We start from the raw sequence: 19,370 nt of genomic DNA on the forward strand, positions 1-19,370 counted from the left end.
GAGATTCACTACAATACAGTAATTTCAGACATGCAGGATCTATCATCTTCAATGTCCAACCTAATAGTGACACAGTCCCCACCATAGCATAGAGTTAAAAGCAGGATATTTGACTAGCTGCAACGTCCCTTGCAAACTGCTTTTCAGTCACATTATGAGCTCAAGTACTGCCTTTGGAGCAGGGAGGGCAAGACACCTGACTGGAACATACCATCCACTCTCTGAATTCCATCTATTTTCTTCAATTGGTGGGCAATTTGACAGGTATGATTTATCCCTCATTGTAACGTAGTTGGCACAGAGGATATGTGGTAACAGTGCAGCACAAGTTGGAGGTAGCATCTGAGTTCCCAACCTGGAGTTCCCATCTGAGTAATTGCAGGGTAGTTGGATCTTTCCACCAAAATTGCTTTCTTTCACCTTAGAAATATTGCAAGAATTAGACCTTATCTGTCATTGGATGATGCAAAAACATTGATCCATGCTTTTGTCTTCTCCAGACTAGACTATTGCAATGCACTTTTTTCTGGCCTACCAAAGAAAACTACAGATCGACTTCAACTAGTCCAAAATGCAGCAGCCAGGCTGCTAACTAAAACTAAGATGAGAGAACACATCACTCCAGTTTTAGCCTTGTTACACTGGCTCCCAGTTGGTTTTAGGATTGATTCTAAAATTCTTACTTGTTTATAAATCTCTTAATGGTCTGGCACCGTCGTACCTCATCGACTGCCTGTCTAGATATGAACCAAACCGCCCCCTCAGGTCTTCTACTGCAGGTTTGCTTGTTGTGCCCTCAATGACTTATAAGAAATATGGTGAAGCGGCTTTCTGTTTCTATGGGCCGACAGCCTGGAATAAACTTCCAGCACACCTAAGGCAGGCACCCTCTGTGGATAGCTTTAAAGCACAGCTTAAGACCTATTTTTACACTCTTGCTTTTGGGTGATTTTAAATATATGTGCCTGATATATTTTAAGTCCACCCTGTCTGTAAAATATTTTTATTATAGAGCTCTTATTGACAAACTCGTGTGCAGACACACAGGGGAGGGAGAGAAGGAAAAATGCGACCGCCTTTGTTGAGAGCAGGTTCATGGTCATCACCATCAGGCTTCAAGTTGGCATTGATCCATGTACTTTGGAGATTCCAAGAAATGTTCTTCCCCAGTCAGCAACAGGTAGATTGTGTAGGCCAAGGAACCCTTGACATTTGTGACATCCTATAACTTGACCTTGCTCGAATATATCTATATTCTTTTTTTTTGTACCTGTTGCAAATTTCAGAGAAGTAACAGCAGGAGGACATCAGTGTCGGGTTACCAAACACATATATCTCGCAAAGCACCATAAGCAGTAGAGGCAAGGACTTGAGTAATCAGGGCCTATTCATGTGTGTGCACTTCCTCAAAATCATGTCCCTTGATGAATGTATTGTATTGTCTAACACAACATATTTTTATAAATAATACTGAGAATACTAATAAACCATCAGTTTACATAAAAACGTTAAAAGTTTCAAAAAAGGTTTCAAAAAATATCCCATCAAGATTTGGCGGGCCCCCTGTAGTAACTCTGAGGACCTCCCAGGGGTCCCGGACCCCCTGTGGAAGACCCCTGGTATTTGCTACTGCTCCTTTTTGTTTTCAAAGCCCAGCTACAACAACTTCTATGCTTTAATTAGGATCTGATTTAACTTTGATCTGGAGCAGGAGCAGAGCGATTACTGAGATAGGCTCAGGGGTCTGTCTGGGGGGTCCCAGGTGAGGAAAGACCCCAACCAAAAGTCAGAAAGGTTATTCTGGCTGCTTTAAAAGTGTAATAAACCAACTCAGGATGTTTTAAAACCTACAAAACAACTCTGGACATTAACATTAACTGGCTGGCGTACTGTTCTGGGTGGTCCCAAAAGAGATAACCCGCAGAAATGGGGTGGGGGTCCGGAATATTTTACACCCATCATTTACTCATTTGATTCCTTGACCCAGAAAACATAGGATTGGCATGTTTAATTAAGTTTCTAGGTTGTCTAGAAGCCAAGATTACACAAATTATGTATTTTATGTCAGCCATTTTGAACGTCCAAAATGGCAGCTTTGAAGGTTTCTGTGCAAATGCAAACAAAGATTTCTGGATTCCCCATGCTCTGAAGATTCCAAAAATGTATAGTTTTACTAATCCCCACAAATTTTGAACGAATATACATAGTGAACCTGACTAGTAGTAGGCCTATTCAAAATTGACATGAGTAAAAGTATAAAAGTATTGGTAATGGTATCAAAATGTACTTAAAGTACCAACAGTAAAAGTAGGTCTACTCATTGTGCAGAATGTCCCTTTCAAGTTATCAAAACATCTTTTGAAAATAGCATGGATCTAACATTGTGAACTTGTAGATCGGCTATTTTCAAATGGTCAAAATATATGTAGGTCTATATGCTTAAGTGGTTAATGATGTTTTGTAATAATAATCAAAATCTACAAAGTATAGTAGGCCTAGCATTACTAACTAAAGTTTTGAAATAAATGCAGTGGAGTAAAAGTAGGCTTACAATAATATTATTTGGATCAGAGATGTAGTGGAGAAGAAGTAAAAATATTTTAAAGTACATAACTCAAAAGTGTACTTAAGTACAGTACTTAAGTAAATATACTTAATTACTTTACACCACATAGCGTGCCTACAGCACAGGCAGTTATTGGGCCACTGCCAAGACCACTTGCAATTTGACTCGGCCATTACTCCGTCAATTTTCATCAAAACATTTAAATTTAAACGTGTCCATATTCACTGGAATGTCTGCTTTCCTTTGCTGGTGCCATCTAACCCTCCCAATAAAAAGATATCACGCTAAAATTGCGATTTCGGCTGTCCATGCATGAGCGGAGAAAGAGCACTGTAAGCAGATCAGAACAGCCATCACATTCATCCATTGCTTTGGAAATAAAGAGCGGTTGATAATAATATAACATTCCCTATAAACAGTAGGCCTAAAATATTACAATATTTGGATCAGAGATGTAGTGGAGAAGTAGTAAAAATATTGGCAAAGTACATATAACTCAAAGGTGTACTTATACAGTACTTAATAAATATACTTAATTACTTTACACCACATAGCGTGCCTACAGCCAGTTATTGGGCCACTACCAAGACCACTTGCAATTTGACTCGGCCAATACTCGGTCAATTTTCATCAAAGAATTTAAATTTAAACGTGTCCATATTCACTGGAATGTCTGCTTTCATTTGCTGGTGCTCATTATTGTCTCCCAATAAAAAGATATCACGCTAAAATCGCGACTTCGGCTGTCCATGCATGAGCGCAGAAAGAGCACAAGCAGATCAGAACAGCCATCACATTCATCCATTGCTTTGGAAATAAAGATCGGTTTATAATAATATAACATTCCCTATAAACAGTAAAATGTGTGTGATCGTTATGTTGATCAAATATGGTTTTATTGAAATGCAATCAAAGTAGGGTGACCATATTTTCAGCCACTCAAACCGGGACGCAAAACACTGTTGCCTAAAACTGGGACCCTAAAAGCAATGCGCACGTTACCGCGCACGCGCGTGCCCATTCTCTAACGTTCGTGCACACGCGCACACGCACCACAGGGTTGCAAACAGGCAGTGAGTGATTGACAAACAGGCTCAGTGTTGAATTCAGACACGCAATGAATTTCTTCCTTTTTTCTGATTGGTTAGGTGAGCATGTTTTCACGAAAAGAACATGATAAATGTCTATGCAACCACTGAAAACAGCTACTATTATTTTAATTCTGGCGAAAACCGGGACAATTTTGTAGTGAATGTTGAAAACCGGGACATATTAGTGTTTTAGAGATATTTGTCGGGACACCGGGACACGTAGCTTGAAAACGGGACTGTCCCGGGTAAAACGGGACGTCTGGTCACCCTAAATCAAAGCCTAGAGCAATAGACCGTTTGTCAGCCTTCTGATTGGTCCCTGAGACTCCCTGACTGGCCAACCAGAAAAAAACATTCACTTTTTGCTATCGGGGGTGGAGTTTGTGCAGTGGAGAATGTTGCTTCAGCCTTTCAAAAACTGTCCGCAGTGCGCGACACGGAGATCGGCCGGTACGGTGATAGCGACGGCAAGCGTCAAGCGATCTCGCTCATCATAACGAATAAGCTTCAACAAACTAGTTCACATGTACCTTATCAATGGTCTAAGAGTCACGATTGGGTACATATAATTTAAATGGGCAGAATTACGAAAAGCCAGCCTATTATGTGAGGAGAAACATTCTCTCTGTCCTCTTCCTAGTACCCAAGATGCAATGCGCTTCTCTTTCTATCTCTTATCCAGAGGATTAAACTAATTAAAACATTTATTTTTCGGGGGAAAACTACTGTTTTGCTATGTAATTACTGTACCTTTTTCTTCCCTTTTTATTAATATCACGTAGATGTGTTTTTTGTGGTACTTTATATAGCTGTAATGAGGCTATGAAGGGAAAAAAAATCGCATCCACTACCACTATAAAAGAATCTGCAAAGAGGATTCTGTCCCACTGGGATTAAACAAATTAAAACATATATTTTCGGGTAAATCCCCTGTTTTGCAATGTAACTACTGTACCTTTGTCTTCCCTTTTTATTAATATCACCTAGGTGTTTTTCCTTTGGTACTTTATATAGCTGTAATGAGGCTATGAAGGGGAAAAAAATCCCATCCACTTCCACTATAAAAACAATCTGCCCAGGGTTAATGTCCCATCATAGTAACAGGGCAGAATGGGGCGGGATTTGCAAAAGGGTTTATTGAAGTATGTTGCTTGCTCAACAAGTAGAACTAGTACAGACTGATCTTGATGCATCCAAGACCTAACAATGGCAATGGCCGCCAAAGTGGGCGGAGTTAAGCCCCGAATCTTGCGGTGATGTCATAACCGACAGTGTGTGTGTGTGTGTGTGTGTGTGTGTGTGTGTGTGTGTGTGTGTGTGTGTGTGTGTGTGTGTGTGTGTGTGTGTGTGTCATATTTTTTAAGATCGGTTTTTGGGCACAAGGTGGAGCAAGCGGTGCCTCCTTCGGGGAACTAGGAATAATTTGACTTTGCCTGGCGTTGCCAGACTCTATCACACACTTCAGGGGGTGTTGTTTTTCGGTCTGGTTTACCAGGCAAAATTTGACTGAGGTTATGGTTATGGTTAGAATTAGGGTTAGGGTTAGGAACCTTTGAGGGGTTATTGGGTGATTTAACATTGATTTGATAGGGTTAGGTTTAGGCATAGTTTTACTGAGGTTAGGGTTAGGGTTAGGATTAGGCATAGTTTTACTGAAGTTAGGGTTAGGTTTAGGCATAGTTTTACTGTGGTTAGGGTCAGGGTTAGGCATAGTTTTACTGAGGTTAGGGTTAGGTTTAGGCATAGTAGCATTCACCGGGGTGGGACATGCAGTCAAATGCTCTAGGCTTCCAGGGACTAACCCTATATATATATATATATATATATATATATATATATATAGGCCTACCCTATATATATATATATATATATATATATATATATATATATAAAGGGCCATTTGAGCTGCATAGAAACCAATGGCTTCGCTTCGTCCATATTTTTCTACAGTCTATGATATATATATATATATATATATATATATATATATATATATATGTATATGTATATATATATATATATATATATATATATATATATTTATGTATATGTATATGTATATGTATATGTATATATATATATATATATATGTATATGTATATATATATATATATATATATATATATATGTATATGTATATGTATATGTATATATATATATATATATATATATATATATATATATATATATGTATATGTATATATATATATATATATATATATATATATATATATATATATATATATATATAAATAATTGTTAACCATCATACGCATCTCAGATAAGGTCCCTAATTCTTGGTTCCAATGTGGCTCATGCGATTTATATGGCTTAACAACAAAGATTTTGCCTATTTCATCATCCTTAATTATGTGTGAATCACACAATTCATCATACAATTTATCACAACGTGTAAATCTGCTATTTTCGGAGTATGTATAATGTTAAATAATATACGCTTTTAATGTATCATTGGTATTGTATCTCACCTGCACAATCTACTATTATTATCTGGAGCATATTTTGTTGTTGTTTTATCATTCTTTGTTTGCTTTAATATTAAATTAATTTTCCATAGCAACCTGGCCTAGAGGCATCATTATTACAACAATGGACAAAGATTAAAAAAAAAAACAATAGGTCTATCTAACAAACACACACATTAACACAATATCCAGATGCAAAACAGGATAACAGCAGAAGGCAGTGGTGTAAAAAGTACTCACGTTTTACTTAAAATAAAAAGTATCACTACTGCAATATAGAATTAGCCTACTCTGTTACAAGTAGGCTACAGGTCTGGAATTCAAAATATAATTAAGTAAAAGTATGAAAGTATTGGCATCAAAAATACAAAATGTTTGAAAATAGCAGATCTACAAGCTCACAATGTGTCACGATTCGACACATCGTGAGCTTGTTAGAACGGCTATTTTCAAATAGCCTAGGTATAAAATAGGGCTAAAGTTTTTAATGTGTCTATTAGGCCTACAATATTATAGTTAACATCTGCAAAGTAACTAGTAACTAAAGTTTAAAAAATAAATTGTAGTGGAGTTAAAAGTAAGCTACATTATTGGCAATTAGTGTGGCAATTATCACATTGTGGTCAGAAGTTGGTATGGAAAATGTGCTAAGAGTCTACCCATTTACTGGGGATCAATATAGTGTGTGCCAACGGTGACGCAAATTGTAGTCCTAGAGCGGACATATTTTGGGTCAAACACAGGTGTTTCAATTGTTTGATTGGCATAGAACTAATACTACTAGGCTACTCCAATCAGAACACCTGTGTAAGGCTGTGTTTGACCCAAAATATGGCCACGCTAGGACTACAATTGTCAAAAAACCTCAGGGCACTTTGAAGTACACCAGTATAAGCAATTTAAAAGTAGGCTACATAGGCCTACATCGTAAATGTGTTCTTTAAAATAAATGTATAGTGCTTTACAAACTGTTATGTTGTGGTTAATGCCTACTGTAACAGTCCTCCACATGCCTGCTACTACAGGCATGTGGAGGACTGTTATTGCAGGGTCTAGGCAAGATAAGAAGGCACAGTACACCAGACTAGGGGCCTACTAGAGGAAGTGTACAGGTCGTCTTGGCGCATTGTACAGAGCCAGCTCCAGTAATAAACAAGAAGCCTATTATAACTTAAAACTGTGTACGTGCGTCTTCTCTGTTTACTCTACTACACAAACGTTAATCACTATCATTTTATTTTGAAGGCAATCATTCAAACCGGTGTGGGAAAAACCATGGGAAAAACTCATAGGGAAAACTACACGACCTCACTTCCTGTTCAACGTGTTTCAAGCATGCGCAATGAAGGACCAAGGGCACTGTTGCCTTAATGCCTTTCGCCCCCTGATGGAGGAGGTGTGTAATGTGTAACTGTCTCTGAAGTGAATGGACACTCAGGCATACTTTCTTTTATCCTAAGTTTTATTGTCAACCTCAAAATGGTTCAGGAAGACACCATGGGATCTGGTAAACAAATGATAAGATAACAGTTATTAAGGTGCAAAAACTATGGTACAGTGCATTGTGTAACACTGCTGTTCAATGAGAGAAATGGCATCTTGGTTTGAAGCCAAGACTTTTGCCACGTTTCACACTTTCACTCTTCACCATACAGAGCTAGTTTTTTTTTGGCATATTATGCTTTGATACTTGATGGAGGTAGGATGAAACTGAAAGCATATTTGTCTGTCCATTCTTCTTTGAACCGCTGAATTTCCCTGTCCACCTTTCCTTAACACTCCTTACATAGGACTACTGTCGGCCTCTTTAATAACTATAGAATTATCAGACTTGAGATCAAGCAGCGCTTGCTTCTCGTCTTTGTTAATATTGTAAAACGTTTTTGGTTTGTTCTTATCATGTAATAGTGACATCACGTCTTGCTCAACCAATCTACATATAGGTTTCTATAGAAGGGTTGCGATTACTAGGAGGAATAAATGTGCTTTTATTTCTAAAGGGAGTCAATGTAGAAGTCACATCAGAGTCAGGAGGAACCACCTCTGAATCACCACTTGACATAAAGAATTCCCTCAAACGTATATGTCTGAAGAATCTAAACAAATCTACTTTCACATCAAACTCACTTGATTGAGTGGTAGGAACAACACTTAGACCTTTACTAAGCAATGACAAGTGTGCGTGGCTAAGCTCCTTACTTGACAGGTTAACTACATTCAGTCCCGGTGAGACCTGCTGTACAAGCAGGTCTGTGGGTCTTTTTTTTTTTTTTAGAGTGAAATGTCACTTTAAAGGGGAAGACCACCCATTTTCAATATTGAACTATGTCAGTCAACTCCTCTAACCTTAGAGGAGTTGTGTGGAAATAAATACAAAGTTCCCCCTCTTCTGTGCTGCCTAGAACTGGAGGATTGATTTTGGGGTTTGTATTGTAAATTACAACTTGATGACATCACACATTGTACTTACACAAACCCCAAAATCAATCCTCCAGTTCTAGGCAACACAGAAGAAGGGGAACATTTTTTTTTATTTCCACACAACTCCTCTAAGGTACATTAATGACATAGTTCAATATTGAAAATGGGTGGTCTTCCCCTTTAAGTACTGTACTCAAGTACAATTTTGAGTATTTCCCATTTTCAATAATTGTACTTCTACTCCACCACTGGCTGCGGTTTACGCCACAGAAATGGCGGCGGCGTTAAAATCATTGAGTTGTACATTTACTGAAGGTTGGACAGGTGGGGGAAGGAAGGCAAACCCTGGAAAGGTGGCTGGGGGAGGAAGAGAAGGGGTAGTCTGGAAAAGCAGGGCTTTATGATCTGAGGTGGGAAATCAATATAACCTCAAAATTGTTCAGGGAGACACCATGGGATAAAACGAAATCAAGTGTGTGTCTTTCTACAGTATGTGCGTGGGACCAGTTATGTGCTGTATACATTTTAGAATTCATACAGTGTAACCAGTAAGACTACCTAATCGGGAGATAAGCGACCGTCAGGTCGCATACACAAACTTTAGAAGGCAATCGTAGCCAATCAGGAGGGAATATGGGAAATCCATCCATGTTGATGACATGACTTTAGAGATACTGTGTACCGCTTTGCATGCTTTTAGGGCAAAATGTGTAGGAGCAGTGTCTCGCAAAAATGGTCCTGATGATGGCGCTAGAAGAGGGCCATGTGAGAAATGAGGGGTGGAGGTTGTGAGTTGCCATCCAAGGAGTGTGTGTGTGCAAAGTTTGGCATGGATAGGGGCAAAACTCAGAAAACTCATTTTGGTCGCTTGTACCCAAGAAAGACCTTATACTTTCGGTCATGACCCACACTTCAAGACCATAGGTGAGAGTAGGAACAAAGATTGCTCGGAAGACAGAGAGCTTTGCCTTACGGCTCAACTTTTGTAACTGCCTGACTATTAGTGTTTAGCGAATGAATGATTTGTATGTGTGATTGTGCAAAAATAAATTCTAAAAAGACATGTTCAAGAGAGGATAGATTTAAAACAACCTTTAATGTATCAAAAATGCCAACCTGAAAGTATAAGGTCTTCATCAGGGCAAGAACTAGACTTACAGACAAACATACAGACCCATTAAATGGTGTCTGTTCGTGTGAAATTACAAATGAACGGGCAATAGGGCTGGCAAGGCTGATGTCACACTGGGCTGCCCCTCCCCCGACAGCCATGTTGGGAGGACCGGGGGATACCATAGCTAGTAACAGGGCTTGACATTAACCTTTTGAGGCACAGTGTCCTCTGGACAAATACATTTCCCATTCACTTGTCCAGGCACAAAAGTCACTGGTCAATTTGCCATTTCAGTCTTTTATATTTATATATTTATATTTTTATTTTCCTAAATAAGACCCCCTTGGCACTCCACAGTCCATAGTCTGCATACAGCAGAAAGCTGCTGGGAGCATAGTGTTAATTTTATGAGCCTTTTGTTTTTTGCCAGACCCAGGGGGTCGGCCTACATAAGGCTTTGTCGGTCTGTCGGTCTGTCGGTCGGTCGGTCGGTCCCTCTTTTCCTCAGTGTCCCTCTTTTCCTCAGTGTGCCTGTGTTTGCCTCTGACTGCTCATCTGCCCCTCCCTTCCCTTGCTCGGCTGATTGCCTTGAGTGCCGTCACCTGTACGGGACCAGCTGAGTTGAGTTGGCTGACGAGCTGCTGAGACTATAAATTCCTGTGTGTTCATGTGTTAGTTCAGTGCTGCAAAACATTTGCCCCACAGCCATACTAGTGAAAACAGCCCATCTACAAGCTCACAAACATTTCCAGCTGCTCAGCCTATAAAATCCTGTGTGTTCATGTGTTAGTTCAGTGCCATACTAGTCAAAACAGCCGATCTACAAGCTCACTACGCTTTGTTGCTGAGACTATAAAATCCTGTGTGTTCATGTGTTAGTTCAGTGCCATACTAGTGAAAACAGCCGATCTACAAGCTCACTACGCTTTGAAATCCTGTGTGTTCATGTGTTAGTTCAGTGCCATACTAGTTTTCATTGCGGGTCTGGCACAACCAGGTGACCTGGTCTACACATAATGTATTAGGAACATTTTTAAATGCACTTGTGGCTTTTGGTTTCACTTTTTCTGTGACGCTCCTAGCAGCTTTATGCTGTATGTAGACTATGGACTGTGGAGTGGAAGGGGCCAAGGGGGTGTTCTTATGGATTTATAAAAAAAATTAAAGAGACTGTGAATTGGCAAATTAACAAGTGACTTTTGTGCCTGGACAAGTGAATGGGAAATGTACTTGTCCAGAGGACACTGTGCCTCAAAAAGTTAATGTCGAGCCCTGCTACTAGCTAGTATATATCCTCCGGTCCTCTCAATATGGCTACCCAAGGGAGGGGCAGCCCAGTGTGACATCAGCCTTGCCAGCCCTATTGGTTACAAACGACACACCCAACACTGCACGCGTGTCTGTGAACAACACACTGACGTACGTGAGTGCATGAGCAGTATTATGAGGAGAAATATGTTCCAACGCAGAAAAATACAAAAGTAAGAGAAATGGGAACAAATAAACCAAATAGGAATAGAATGCAATTCAAAGTAAAGCAAAAAGGATAAAGGACAGACAAATGCAATCAGGCTTTCCTCATCTCTTCTTAAAGATGGGGTGCCATGATTTTCCCCTCTATAAAACACGATTATCTACTATTATGATTATACTAGGAGGAATTTGTTTTATTTTTATGTGGCCACTCCCACCAGTTCATTGGTATGCGTGGTTGTTATGGTGGGTGGTGACCCAGCTGAAGTTAGCCACACCCACATGTGTTGGGTGAATGGTAATTAGGGGAGGGGTTGATTCTATGATGTAATAAGTATGGGTGTTTTTGGAACGGCACGTCTGACCCAGCAGGTGGCATCCTCCAGCTAAAAACCCAAATAAAAAGAAAATGCATAATTGCTCATAACAACCACACCAGGAGGTCTAAGTACTGTCAACCTCATAAACACATGAAAACCAGAAAAAGTACAAAACTATGGCACCACCTCTTTAAGGATAGATAATATTATGTTTCCATCTCTGGCTGGATTTTATTTTATCACACGATGAGTGCCAAGGGCCACAAAAGGCCACCAAAGTGCCAGACATTCCCCCATAGACCACCGTTGTAACATACGGGGACCCACGCAGCAGTGGCTTTTCATTTCACGTTGACCAGTGGAATGAAAGTGACCCGGATGAAGAGCACTACAAGATGGCTATAGGCTATCACTCATTTTAGAAGCCCGATTTGGGGCTATTTAGCAGCAAAAAAAACTTTTTCGCTTCCATAGGAACACAGTTCAGAGAAAATGAGCTCTAAAGATGTGAGAATGTATTGGATAAGGCGGCGTTACCCGATTACGGGCCGGTGGAAAGAGATCGCGGTCGGCGGCCTAGATGAAAATTTAGAGCAAGGCTTCGTTGAGGCCTCCGATTATATAATTCATTTTATAAAAAAAACCCGAAATTGTTCGGTTTTAGCACCGCGGATACGTCGCGCCGCCGACAGCATAGATTGAGTTTTTTTTGGGGGGCTCTAAACTTTATTCTAAACCATTTTCAATGGAATACATCGTCAGAACACGTAGAATGACTCGTTGGAAAGTGTCGGACGAGCCAGGACCACCCACGTCTCTACAAGCAGCTCAGGGTAAGTAAAATAGCAAAAAAAATATTGTATTGGATTGAAAAAAAAAAAAAAACGAAATTGTTCGGTTTTAGCACTTAAAGGGTTATAGCCTGTAGCACTTGACTTAGCCTTGAGGACCATGTAGTATTATGCAAAGTTTAAAATGTAATTTAGATAGCATGTTATTAAAACAGATGCATCCTATAATTGTAGTTTCCAAATGTTCCCCCCTTTTTTATGCTGTTAGACGGGGGTTTTTTTTGCACAGAAAAAACGGACGATTTTCTTTTTAAAGAAAACAATGATTCTCTATGACCTCATGCACACCGGCTCCGAATTTGCCATGCGGCAGGTGGCTGCGGCAGTGCGTTTTTTTCCCCGATTGAATCCAGTTCGATTTGTGTGTCTCGTTGCATGCGGTAAAAACTAATTGACTACTTTTAGGACTCCTTTTCGGATCCACAGTTTGTGTTCTGCACAGCCTTGCACACCAAATCCAATGCGTTTTAATCATGCAGCAAACGAAAAAAAAAAAAAAGAAAAAAAAAACGCAACGGTCCTGTGTGCAAAGCCCTTTAGAGTACACTACTGATGCATTTGTTTACCTTGCTTATGTCATTTACCTTGCTTACTGAAAATCACTCCGGATTAAGAGTGTCTTCTATTAACAAAATGTGTAAATTGTAATATGATAGAGAACCAAATCTACTACCTATGGTTGTCAGCAAAGCTACCATATACATTTTTTTCTACTTTTTAGGGCCCGAACACTGCACAGTGCAAAGCCGTATTGTAATCGTAAAGATTATTCTTCCGCTGAATAAATCGCGTTTTTGAGGCGCTAAACAAACTCCAAAAGTCCAAAAAGCAATTTTTACTTCTTTGTTTAGGCGCATTTTTGGCCGTTTTCACATGTCGCACTTTAACAGACTCCTCCTAGGGGGTAAATAAGATCAACTTCAAAGTCGCTCGGCATAAACAAGACACCTTAACAATGAAAAGTTGTGCGAATCGTGAGTTTTCGTAAAACGGTGTGACCGTGGCAAAGCGTCAAACTTCCTTCGCCAAATAGGAAGTGCCCTCTCTTCTGATTGGCCGACACTTGGTTGTTCCTTTTTTTGGCTATATAACTCATCAACCGTTTGTCGTACAAACTTGTGGATGGTGTCATTTGACTTGTTTCAGAGTTCTTCACCTTAATTGGTTTAACTTAGCCCCCCGCCCCCTCTTCTGATTGGCCGCAACTTTATTTGGCTATAACTCGTCAACCGTTTGTCGTACAAACTTGTGGGTGGTGTCATTTGACCTGTTTCAGAGTTCTTTGCTTAATCTGTTTAACTTAGCCCCGCCCCCTCTTCTGATTAGCCGAAACTTTATTTGGCTACAACTCATCAACCGTTTGTCGTACAAACTTGTGGGTGGTGTCATTTGACATGTTTTAGAGTTATTCGCTTAATCGGTTTAACTTAGCCCGGCCCCTCTTCTGATTAACCGAAACTTTATTTGGCTACAACTCATCAACCGTTTGTCGTACAAACTTGTGGGTGGCGTCATTTGACATGTTTTAGAGTTATTCGCTTAATCGGTTTAACTTAGCCCCGCCCCCTCTTCTGATTGGCCGAAACTTTATTTGGCTACAACTCATCAACCGTTTGTCGTACAAACTTGTGGGTGGCGTCATTTGACATGTTTCAGAGTTATTCGCCTTAATCGGTTTTACTTAGCCCTGCCCCCTCTTCTGATTGGCCGAAACTTTATTCGGATACAACTCATCAACCGTTTGTCGTAAAACTTGTGGGTGGTGTCATTTGACATGTTTCAGAGTTATTCGCCTTAATCGGTTTAACTTAGCCCCGCTCCCTCTTCTGATTGGCTGAACCTTTATTTGGCTACAACTCATCAATCGTTTGTCGTACACACTTGAGGGTGGTGTCATTTGACTTGTTTCAGAGTTATTCAGCTTAATCGGTTTAAAGTTATACCATGTAACTTTTTTTATAAAACAAATCTTAAAATTGTCCTAACTGTTAAATCGCTTAAGTTTTAGAACACCCACTCCGTTATTTTCAGCTTCTGAAGCCTTCTCTTTATATGTTTTCTATGAGCTGTGAGGGGGGGAGAATTTCACTGCAAAATGACGTAATCTGCATCATCTGTATACGCTGTGTATACGTTGGCCAATCACATCGCAGATCGTACACACATGATACACTACCGGCCAATTACAGTGCATCTTGCGTCTTTTCAGGAAATAGCTTGCTTCAACAGCTTTGTTTACGCTGGTCTAGAAGTCTAGCATGTAACTCCCCAACCGCTGCTCGTAGAGGGACACGGGAGACCTCATTGAAAGCGTCTCGGCGAGGCGAGGCGGACGCGGTGGTCTGACGGCCCGGTCCGCGGCGAAAAACGGCCGAAAAAAGCAGACGCGACCGCGGTTTGCTATACTGCTACAGACCACTAGTTGAGCAACTTACACAGTATAGCTTTAACTTAACCCTGCCCCCTCTTCTGATTGGCCGAAACTTTATTTGGCTACAACTCATCAACCGTTTGTCGTACACACTTGAGGGTGGTGTCATTTGACCTGTTTCAGAGTTCTTCAGCTCAAAAGGTTTAACTCGGCCCCACCCCCTCTTCTGATTGGCCGAAACTTTATTTGGCTACAACTCATCAACCGTTTGCCGTACACACTTGAGGGTGGTGTCATTTGACCTGTTTCAGAGTTCTTCAGCTTAATCGGTTTAACTCGGCCCCGCCCCCTCTTCTGATTGGCTGAAACTTTATTTGGCTACTACTCATCAACCGTTTGTCGCACACACTTGAGGGTGGTGTCATTTGACCTGTTTCAGAGTTCTTCAGCTTAATCAGTTTAACTCGGCCCCGCCACCTCTTCTGATTGGCCGAAACTTTTTTTGGCTACAACTCATCAAACGTTTGTCGTACACACTTGTGGGTGTTGTCAGTTGACCTGTTTCAGAGTTCTTCAGCCTAATCGGTTTAACTCAGCCCCGACCCCTCTTCTGATTGGCCGAAACTTTATTTGGCTACAACTCATCAACCGTTTGTCATACACACTTGTGGGTGGTGTCATTTGACCCGTTTCAGAGTTCTTCAGCTTAATTGGTTTAACTTGGCCCCACCCCTTCAGTTCTTCAGTCTAATTGGTTTAACTTGGCCCCACCCCCTCTTCTGATTGGTCAAAACTTTATTTGGCTACAACTCATCAACCATTTGTCGTACAACCTTGTGGGTGGTGTCATTTGCGATGTCCCTATAGCCAAAAATGTACCATATGGCATGTTCTAACTGTGTGCCAAATTTCATGCTTCTTTCATAAAGTGCACGATTCCATCAAAATACTGCCCGAAACGCCTGGACTAAAATGCTCTCAAGGCCGTTTTCACGTTCCCCTCAAACGCAAACCAAAATCGTTCCATTCCTCACCTCGATTTGCTCCTGCTCCACTCAGCACTCTGACACCAGATGAGCCACATTGTGTTCTTTTGACACAAAAGCATATAATCAGCTATAATCAGTGAAGAGACTATATATCTTTATCATGTGGGTGCAATTTGCACCATGGACATCAACAATGCTACAAAAACACACCATCCAATTATCCTTTCTAGAGCAAATCACGCAGTGATCAAGTCAATCGTTTTTAATAATTTTTAAATGTCAAATTAAACAATGGTCAAATTATCAAATATTAGAGGCAGAAATTGTGAAAATAGGGTGAGTGGTCCCCAGAGTTAAAATATGATTATTTGGGGGGTCGTGGCCTGAAATGGTTTAGAACCACTGCTCTAGTCAAGCGGACTCACTTTCGGTGGACTCTACAACACTTCTGATTACATTAATGGTACTACAGTATCACTTATGCATACATGTATACTGTACTTGTTTTGACATCTGCTGCCAAGTCATGTCTCACCTGGACAGGATACGGTAATTCTATATCTGCTGCTATTTGTCTTCTGCAAATGTCTCTACTTGCACAAGAAGCAAATTCTAATTTATTCCATTTTTATACAGTATATGTGTCATTTAGTCTTCTTGTTTTCCCACTTTGTATCTGTCATTTCTTAATCTGTTCTCTACCCTCATAACCTTTTCTTAATGAATGAATTGCATTTTATAGCACTTTTCATAAGCGCTTTACAATGGTTCATGTATTGGGATACATTCTTGAAACGGGAAACAGCTGGGACTTTGTACAAAACATTATTCCACCCTTTTCTTTTACATCTGAAAATGTCTGATGTGAGATCATGTGAAAATAAAGTCTAAATTGACTTAATTCAACCTTATATATACCTTCCCGTGTGTGTATAATAGACAAAGACAACACACTCCCAGAAGATAATTACAGTAATACACAAGTATCATACATTCTCAAACAAATAACATGTCCCTCAAACATGTCTCAAAAAATAAATAGTTGACAGCTAAACAAGAAAAAAAACAGGAAGGCATCCATTATTTATTAAGTGAATAACCTTTAAAGGGTTCATATTTTATATTGTAATAGGTGAAAAGAAAAGATGAGTGTTAAAATGTTTTCATTAACTGCTTTCAATTGTTTTAGCGATCTTAACAATTTTGATTTCAGTGGGTGGGGGCATGCGTACAGGTGGCTAAATATGTCTTTTTAGACACAATAAGCCCATTCCCAAGATGCCCTGCAATCTTTCATGGTCAGATGTGACTTATGGGGGCCAATAGTGTTACTGTAAATAGTAATACAGAAATTGCCAGCTTATTGTGTCTAAAAATACATAATTAGCCACTTGTACGCATGCCCCCACCCACTGAAATAAAAATCCCTAAAACAATAGAAAGGAGCAAATGAACATTTTAACACTCATCTTCTCTTTTCTCTAATTAAAATCTAAAATATTAACCCTTGTTGTAAAAAAGAACAAAGTTGTCCTTTAAGCATGTAAAGGTATAGTGCAATAAATGCAGGGTTTAAATTGCTACAGTGCTCACCTCACCTGAAAAAAAAAAGATACCCAGAAAGCATATACGCTAATGTGTAGCATATACACATCATATACGCACAGTATGTGGCCTTTCTTACACCCTAAAAATCGCCTCAGAAGACTCGCCAGAGAGACACACAGCTGAAAAGGCTGCGACCGTCAGAGATCGGCATTGTATTTGGCTTGTCAGTTGGCAATTTGTACATTTGGAAACAGGTGGTACGCAGGACCATTTATTGATTTCCCATGAGTGCTTCCAAACTCCGAACGCTGAGAAAATAAACAATCACCTGCACGGGAATTCTTGACAGAAAGTAGCTCATAACATGCCCATGGTGGATTTTCATCAAACACTTTGCAGATAGAAAGAGGATTATTTAACTGCAATGTTGATGAGTTTAACGCTGTTTAATACTATCAGATAGCACTTTTCTTTTTGGATGTATGGGTTGTCAATGGTTGGTGTTGTAACTCTAGATTCAACATATTAAAAATAGCAAAAATCTAGAAAATTGTGCCAGTCTCCTGGGTTTGGTGCATGGTATACGTCTTTACTCAGCCAGAGAGAGACACAGCTGAAAAAGCTGCGACCGTCAGAGATCGGCCCCATTCTTACATCTCTGCCCGTCCGTTCACAGTACTCATAGATGCGATTGTCAGAGAGCTCCCCCGCTCTTTCCCACGTGTCCGTCTGGTCACAGTACTTTTCGATAGTACGGAGATTCCTACATAAAGACAGAACCAACAGCCATCAGAGAAATGTCTCGTGTGAACAAACGTACACCTTTTTCCAGGGTTTTATGAAGCAGTTAAGTCTCTTACCCGCCACTGTAATCCAACCCTCCAAGTACGTAGATCTTTCCAGCCATCACAACCACACCAGAATGGCGGCGGCGCGTCTCCATTGATGCGCGCATGGCCCACTGGTCGGTCTTTGGGTCGTAGCACTCCACCTTGTCCGTGGTCACTGATGAATGCTCACCACCTATTGGGTTAAGAGGAATTAACCAGGTAGTGAGTGACTAAAACTTGTCCTTCATAGGGTACCCTAGGGCGTCCTAAAAAGGTTTGAGAACCCCTGGTATAGAGCATTAACAAATTCATCCACCAGGGGCACTGACAACTCATTCTTATGACTTCTTATCTAGCCACGCTTTATAAACTATCGATTTTTGAAAGAGAAAACAATACAAATAAGAGAATATTCAACTTCGGTGAACAACGTTGAATAGAGACTTTGATATTCGAATATTCGAATATTTGGTGAATGCCCTATGACACGGTCCAATTTACCATCAGCATTACTGTTATGATTAGACCAACATTTATCAGCGGCTTCGAATGATATCAACGCACTGAATGGGAATTTGTCACGTTCAATTCAGACAATTGAATGTTGCAGTAGGCGAGATACTGTCAGGGAAATGAAGATTTACGATTCTGGACCCCTGGTTTACAACTTCTAGCGGCGCTGAGTCGGCTCATGTGACCTTCGCAACGGTCGACGCGGCGACATGCTTGGCGGTTTCTCCCGTGGCTCAAGGTCGCCAGAGACGGCGTGCCTCCGCCATGGTCAATAAAATACTGCATTGTATTTGGCTTGTCAGTTGGCAATTTGTACATTTGGAAACAGGTGGTACGCAGGACCATTTATTGATGAGTGCTTCCAAACTCCGAACGCTTAGAAAATAAATAATCACCTGCATGGAAATTCTTGACAGAAAGTAGTTCATAACATGTCCATGGTGGATTTTTATCAAACACTTTGCAGATAGAAAGAGGATTATTCCAAGGTTTTCATACAACTGCAATGTTGATGAGTTAAACGCTGTTTAATAGTATTAAACATAATATAAACACTATAAAATAAACTCAAAGTGCTATGCTATCTGCTACCACCCACTCCACTCTCACCACCTGCCTGACTGATGTTAAAACCTGGATGCAAAACAACTTCCTCAAACTCAACTGCAATAAATCCGAAATCCTCATTGTTGGTCCCGATGCCCTCACCCGCTCCACCATAAATTTCTCCCTCAACATTGACGGATCCACCATCACCCCCTCCAATAAAATCCGCAACCTTGGTGTCATCCTGGATC

Source organism: Nannobrachium achirus (assembly GCF_963921795.1).
Source record: "Nannobrachium achirus genome assembly, chromosome: 2".
NCBI lineage: Eukaryota > Metazoa > Chordata > Actinopteri > Myctophiformes > Myctophidae > Nannobrachium > Nannobrachium achirus.